The sequence below is a fragment of the Schistocerca piceifrons genome, chromosome 5, assembly GCF_021461385.2.
Source record: "Schistocerca piceifrons isolate TAMUIC-IGC-003096 chromosome 5, iqSchPice1.1, whole genome shotgun sequence".
NCBI classification, from domain to species: Eukaryota; Metazoa; Arthropoda; class Insecta; order Orthoptera; family Acrididae; genus Schistocerca; species Schistocerca piceifrons.
In genome coordinates this window covers 664,876,403-664,884,168 of record NC_060142.1, presented here as the reverse complement: position 1 = coordinate 664,884,168, position 7,766 = coordinate 664,876,403, and positions in this window count along the sequence as shown.

Here is a 7,766-nt window from a genome sequence, read left to right as displayed (position 1 = left end):
TCTATGCAGTCGACACCCAAGGGTGCAAGTCAGCATGGTCGCAGAAGCAACTCCATTGGTGTCTGTGGCCAGCGACACCTGGCAGGGGCCTCTGGTTGCTGTAGCATGGGTGTAGTTAATTGCAAGGAACTCCTTGAGTGCGAGGTCACAAATCGCCAATGATGTGCACGGCAGTCAACACCCCACAAATTATCTACCATGAAACCACAATATTGGCTGCTAATGGCCACAGGGGGTGGGACTAGAGGAATCCAATGGAGAGAACAGCATGAGGCTACGGAGTCTAGTTGAACTGCTTAGTTGACAAGTAACTCACAACAGTGCTAGTGGTATTGATACAAAGCAGAACAATGGCAATGATAAATAAAACAAACATTGTATTATATCTACAACAATAGTTGCTGAAGTTGACATTTCATCACAAAGGAACCCAAGGAATTTTGCAGAGTGTGAAAGAAGTAGCATATAAAATATTAACATTTCTGCAAGATGAGTCAGTGGAACACATGGTGTCATACATGCTCAACTGTGTGGACAAAGTGCACGATGAGTACAATGACTTCGATACATGCTTAACAACTGAAAGTGATACTGAAACAGATGTCAAGCCATGTAATTCACAATCCTTAGATGCCAGGAAGGCATCTGGCCCAGACAGTATCCCTGTAGGATTATATGTTGACTATGCTACAAATATAACACCACTCTTATCCATCATCTGTCAGAGATCATTGGAACAGCGGAAAGTTCTACGAGACTGGAAGAAGGCCCAGGTCATAGCAATCTATACAAAGGGTAGGAAATGGGATGCACATAATTACTGGCCAATTTCACTGACATCAGTTTGTTGTAGAATCATGGAACATATTCTGTGTTCAGACATAATGACTGAGCCGTGTCACGGCTCAGCTCATTTGCTTTACCCGCGAGATAATTTCACTTGTTTTTGCCGCAGCGATAGGAGGTGTGATCGCTGAGCGCTGTTGGCGCTGGTGCGCGAAGCAACAGTTTTGGACGACAGCTTGATTGGGATAGGGCGACAGGACGGAAGTGGTGGGTGCCTGCCAATTAAGAACTGCAATGAGTATGGCTGTTTGCGAGCATGTGGGGAGGATGGGATGCCCGCTTGCTCAGCGTGGTTCTCCATGACCAGCTGTTGTTTGTTGGGCCTAGCACTCGAGTGTTACAGGAAACTGCATTGGTGTGGTTCTTGTCACCTGGCTAAGGCTGAAATTTTCATATACTTTTATTATATTTAATGATCATTACTTTATTATGTGGTTGGCACTTGTAGCTAACATTTTTTGATTTGAAATACTTCAGAGAATATCATAATGTGCCAGGTGTCTACTGTGAATAATTCTTAATTTGTTTCATAGCGTATGGCATGGTATCCACTATCATTAATCATTTTATGAAAGTTCTGTCCAAATTATTATTACATTAGACTTTGTTAAAATTGGTGCGTTTAAATTGCAAATTTCTTAATTCTACTAATATTGCTTGGGATAAACCCATCTATTTCTTGATATTGCCATATTTGTGTATTAAGTTGTGTTTCTTCTCGAGACTGACTGAATTGATTTTGGAACACGTGGGGCGAGTATTTAAATGAAAATTTGCTAGATAACACAACCGTCGTGGAATTGAAAGCTTGACAGTGTTTACTCATGTCACCAGTCATTAATGTTATTTCTGTCTTGTAGCTTACTTAACTGATATAAAATAATTTAGAAATTTTGTGTATTTGTCACAAAAGGTGAACTGATGTCACATGAGAGAAAAATAAGTGACATTTGTGTAGGGTTTACGGAAGCTTAAGTGAAATCAGGAGGTAAAAAAACTGATTATCATTGCCACATTTTTTTAAGCAGGCAGTAGGGAATTTGTTGCACTCTCGCCAAACTGGAATTTTAAAGGTTTGATGTACATGTAGTACAAATCACAAGTTCAATTTTTTTCTGGTGTAACTGTTAATATTTGTACATGTTGCACTATTGTACGATATAATATACCCTTTACTAACAGTACCTTTATGTAATGTTTCAGAGAGGGGCTGCATGTTCTTCTAGAGAATTTTTTTTTTTAATTTATTGCTAAAATTTCCTTTTAAACTGTTAATTGTATTAACTTGGATGTATAACCAATTATTGTTAAATAATAAATTTGTGTCAACAAGGCTTGGGCCAAATAAATGTGCCTACACCTTCCCCATCCTGGCTCTGCCACCATCTGTACATCACAATGACCTTTCTAGACTCTGAGAAACTCATCTGCAGAAACCAGCATGGTTTTAGGAAACAGCAGCTATGCGAGACACAGCTGGCCCTCTTTGTGCGTGTTATACAACAGGCTCTAGATACTGGCTCTCAGGTTGATGCCATATTTCTCGACTTTCAAAAGGCATTCGACTCAGTTCCTCACTGTTGCTTGTTCCAAAAAGTGTGCGCTTATGGTCTATTGGATGACATATGCGGTTGGATAGAAAGTTTTCTAACAGTCACAGAGCAGTATGTCATCCTGAATGGGGTGACTTCAACAGAAACAAGCACAACTTCAGGTGTGCCCCAGGACAGCATAATAGGCCCGCTGCCTTTTACAATTTATGTAAATGATCTGGTTGATGGTATTGACAGTGGCATTAGACTATTTGCCGATGATGCTGTAGTCTACAGGAAAGAAGTATCAATGAAAGTTGTGAACAAATCAATGAGGATTTGCAGAAAATAAGTGCATGGTGTAATGGCTGGCCGTTATCCCTCAATATTAGTAAGTGTAACCTACTGCATATAACAAGGAAAAAATCCCCATTAATTTATGAGTACAAAATAAATTCCCAGTCTTTGGAAGCGGTAACATCCATCAAGTATGTGGGTTTGACTATTCGAAATGATCTCAAATGGAATGATCAGATTACACAAGTAATGGACAAGGTGAACTCTAGATTGCAGTTTATTGGTAGAATCCTGAAGCAATGCAGTCCTTCAACAAACAAAATTGCTTACAATATGTTAGTTCGTCCAGTCTTAGAGTATTGTTTGTCTGTATGGAACCCTTAACAGTTCGGTCTCATTCAAGAGATTGAAAAGGTCCAAAGAAGAGCAGCAAGATTCGTGACTGGTACATTTAGCCATCATGAGAGCGTTACAAATCTCATAGAAAGATTGAAGTGGGATACACTTGCAGATGGACGACACGCTAAACGGAAGGGGCTGCTCACTAAATTCTGAGATCCGATCTCTGCCGAGGATGTAGAGCATATATTATTACCACCAACTTTCAAATTGCGAAATGATCACCATTCAAAGATAAGGGAAATTAGATATCTTACTGAGGCATTCAGACAGTCGTTTTTCCCTCGTGTGAACCGCAAGTGGAACAGAGGGGGGGAAATATAACTTAGGCGCAAACTGTGCCCTTCGCCACATACCGCTTGGTGGCTAGCGGAGTATATATGTAGATGTAGATGTAGATCCTTGTCAGACAGGGAGCCACAAATCCCATCTACAGTGAAGCATAGTAAAGGACAATCATTGTCCAAGGAGTGGGTATTACATATAATTACGTGCATGGAAGATCATCTGCAGCAAAGTGAAAAACCAGTTATGACCAGATTTCTAATACGACCATAGCAATTTGACCTTGCAGAGCATAAGAAAAACTATAGATATTCGAGGGGTGCACTTGTTACAAAAACTTGTGTTTATGCACGGTAGTGGCTTAGTATATTATGCACATCAAATTGGGCATGACATTGTTTACTGCGATTTCAAGAGAAGTAGTGGATGGTTGCATAACTTCAAACAATGCTATAGAGTGGGAAGACACAGGATGATGAAATTTCAAACAAAATGTCAACTTGACAATGCACAGCAAACTGTGGAATGGCCAGAAAATTTGTAGATGAGATAAACAAACGTATCCCATCATTCAGTAAGGAATTTGTTTTCAACTCTGATCAATAGGGATTTGAAGAGGAAAAGTATATGAAAGGAACCCCTGAAATAAGAGGTATCAAGAAAGTTGTATCAAGATCAACTAACATCAATGCCTAAATGCATTCACATATAATTAAACTGATTGTTAATCTGGATGGTAAATTGGCTGGGAAGTTATTTATTGTGCTGCAAAAAGTTGGAGATGCTCTGCCCCCTATGATTCTTTGTCGCGTGTGTGATCTTGCAAGGGCAGTAGGGAATATTTATATCACAATGAGCTAGAGTGGGAAAATGGGCATGAGAGAACTACAACTTTGTATGAGCTCTGCTTTTGGCCAACAGCTGATCAAAATAATTTGCTTTTGCTTGATTCCTGGTCTTCGTATAAAAATCATTCTCCTTTAGAACAAACTATCCCTACTGAAAAGTGTGTGACATTGCAAGTCATACCAGCTAGAAGCAATGGACAAATTCAGCCTCTGGATGTTTGTTGTTTCCATGCATATACACCTTAAAGGATAACCAGTTTCACGATAAGCTACACAAAAGACCGTTTTGCATTAGGTTGCATGTTGACACATTCTATCATTTCTCATCATCCCATTACAGCAATATAATTCTATATGCATTCTTTAAGAGTGAATACCTAGCTGAATGTCCTGCATGATTTGTAACTTCCTAGGAGTTCGCTTTCACTCTTCAATGATGTCTACTTTGTGAAGTGTAATACATGCACCCCATGGATGGCTGATCTCTGCATCTCCTCATTTCTCATCTCCCTGCTGATGCACATGGTGAGTTATTAGCAGCTAATATTTGCCGTCATAATTGTTAGCACAACAGTTTCAAATGAACATTATTAAAGGTCAAACTCAGACTCAAGGGGTTCCTTGTCAGTCTGCCCTAATTGCCAAATTTTTATGCTTGCCGAGTGTTTTGAGCTTGTGCTAAGATCATGGTACGTTCATATTCCATTGCACGTATGTCTGACAAACAGTGCTCTGCAACCTCTGTCTTGTTGAGTGTGCCGCTGATGTTCTCGGCATCGATCTTCATTTGTCCAATACATGTATGTGTGTGTTATGAAGGTAGTATCTGTTCCTGAAAGGAGAGATACCATTAATGACTGTGCAGCTTCTCTAGAATGAAATGATAATTAAATTGACATCCTAGCTGTAAACAAGCACTGATATACATCGATTTAATTATCATTTGATTTTGCTATACCTTGGCTTTCCATAAACTGTTATCTTTGACAATCCCAAATAACACTCATGTTTTACTGGATACACGAAAGACTGTTCTTACTCGGTTATTTTCTGTACGCAGAGAGCACCTAATCTGCCATTCCAAGAAACCACTGTTTTGGAACATTGTTCTGAGCAATTCCAATTCCTGGCGAAGATGATCTACACCTCAGATTGTATGTACTGCGTTTACTATTGTTTTTAGTATTCCATTCCTCTTTCCAGGATGGTGGCAGATATCTTGCAAGTATAGGTCAGTGTGCATTTTCTTCAAGTACTCTCCATGCCCCAGGATGCGATCAGCTTTTCTCTCGACCATGACATCAAGGAATGGTAATCTTCCTTCTGCCTTGGTCTCCATAGTGAATTTGGTGCTGGGACAAACGGAGTTCAGATATGCAAGGAAGTCATGAAGTTTGTCCCTTACACGGGGCCAGATGACTAACATGCTGTCCACCTTACAGCAAGTGGGTTTTCAACTGGATGATTTGAGGACACATGCTCCACATACAAATTCACAATTAGAGGTGAAAATAGCAGTGCATTGTGACGTCCTCCGTTTGTTGAAAGCATTCTTCATTAAACAGGAAATACATGGAAGTCAGGATGTGCCTCAAAAGGTCAGTGATCTTTCTATCATATTTCTGGTTACTGAGCTGAAGTGACTCTTGTACAGGCACCCTGGTGAAAACTGAAACACCACCAAAGCTCACCACTATATTGGATTCCTTCTGCCTGTAGCTGTTGAGGCTTTTCACAAAATCTACTGAATTGCAGGCATTTACCCACATAAGGGTTTAGTGTGTTTTCAGGTCGAATGAAATTTTCGCTCTACAGCGAAGTGTGCGCTGATATGAAACTTCCTGGCAGATTAAAACTGTGTGCCGGACCAAGACTCGAATTCGGCACCTTTGCCTTTCGTGGGCGAGTGCTCTACCGAGTTCGAGTCTCAGTCCAGCACACAGTTTTAATCTGCCAGGAAGTTTCATATGAGTACACACTCCACTGTAGGGTGAAAATTTCATTCTAGAAACATCCCACAGGCTGTGGCATAGCCATGTCTCCACAATATCCTTTCTTCCTGGAGTGCTAGTTCTGCAAGGTTAGCAGGAGAGCTGTGAAGTTTGGAAGGTAGGAGACGAGGTACTGGTGGAATTAAAGCTGTGAGGACGGGGCGTGAGTCATGCTTGGGTAGCTCAGTCAGTAGAGCACTTGCCCGCGAAAGGCAAAGGTCCCGAGTTCGAGTCTTGGTCCGGCACACAGTTTTAATCTGCCAGGATGTTTTCAGGTAGTTTACCAGCAAATATGTAGGCACTCTGATATTGCTGACAACTGGGCACAATGAACTGAATCCTTGTGGACATTTGAGTGTTCATACAGTCTTGGCAGCACAGGTCCTTGTAGTAACAAATTCTTGATGACCCTCTCTGGTAAAACTGAGTCCTTGAGAAATGCCCTGATCTTGTGTTCCACCTTCTTGATGGGGTCAGCTTTGATTTTCCTGTAGGAGTTATCATCTAGCAAGCTCTGCAGCTTCTCAGTGTAGTCCTTGTAGGAGTGAACAACAATAGTGGCCTTTGTCAGGAGGTAATATGACAATCTCAGGTCCTGAATGGCCGCCCTGTCTCTCTGCTGGTAATGCCTGACTTGGTAGGCACATTCTTGTCAGAGCATGACAGGTTTCACGACACACTTCTTCACCTGCTTCAGGTTTGATGATTTGGGGGGGGGGGGGGGGAGGAGAAAAAACTGCGAGGTGATCTGTCTCATTGGACTAGGGTAGGAAGTCAGCCGTGCCCTTTCAAAGGAACCATCCTGGCATTTGTCCAAAGCGATTTAGGGAAATCACAGAAAACCTAAATCCAGATGGCTGGATGCGAGATTGAACCATTGCCCTCCCGAATGCGAGTCCAGTGTGGTAACCACTGCGCCACCTTGCTCAGTCCTGCCTTGACCTGTTCAACTGCACAACTGAACTCTGTTCATCCCAGCATCAAATTCACTATGGAGACTGAGGCAAAAGGAAGATTACCATTCCTTGACATCATGGTCAAGAGAAGAGCTGATGGCACCCGGGACCATAGAGATTTTTGGAAGAAAACACACACTCGCTTTTTTTTAATAATCAGTTATTTCGAATGACAGAGTATGTGTGCTCTGCACCACACCACTACAGCACAGCCTATGGAGACTGAAGACGCAGAAAAGAGGCAGCTACTGCCTTTTTACAGGACACTGGTGTGCTATCACAAAAAACTGGGTGCTCACTGAAAAAGCATCAATTACAAACTGTTATTTCCCAACCAATATAACACTGGAATTATTTGATAGGGTCAAAGATGACATCAGTTTACAGAAGGTCAGGATATTTCAGATTCTGTACCAATGTGGCAAGACATACATATATTGGACAAAGAGTGCTCACTGTCAAATAGTGATGCCACAAAAACCAGCAGCACACTTGACTAATGTATTCCATGAAGTCAGCAGTTGCAGAGCACTGTTTGTTCGAGACTCATGTGGTGGAATAGAAATGGACCAGGATTTTAGCAGAAGGATTGAAATACTGGGAAAGGGACAT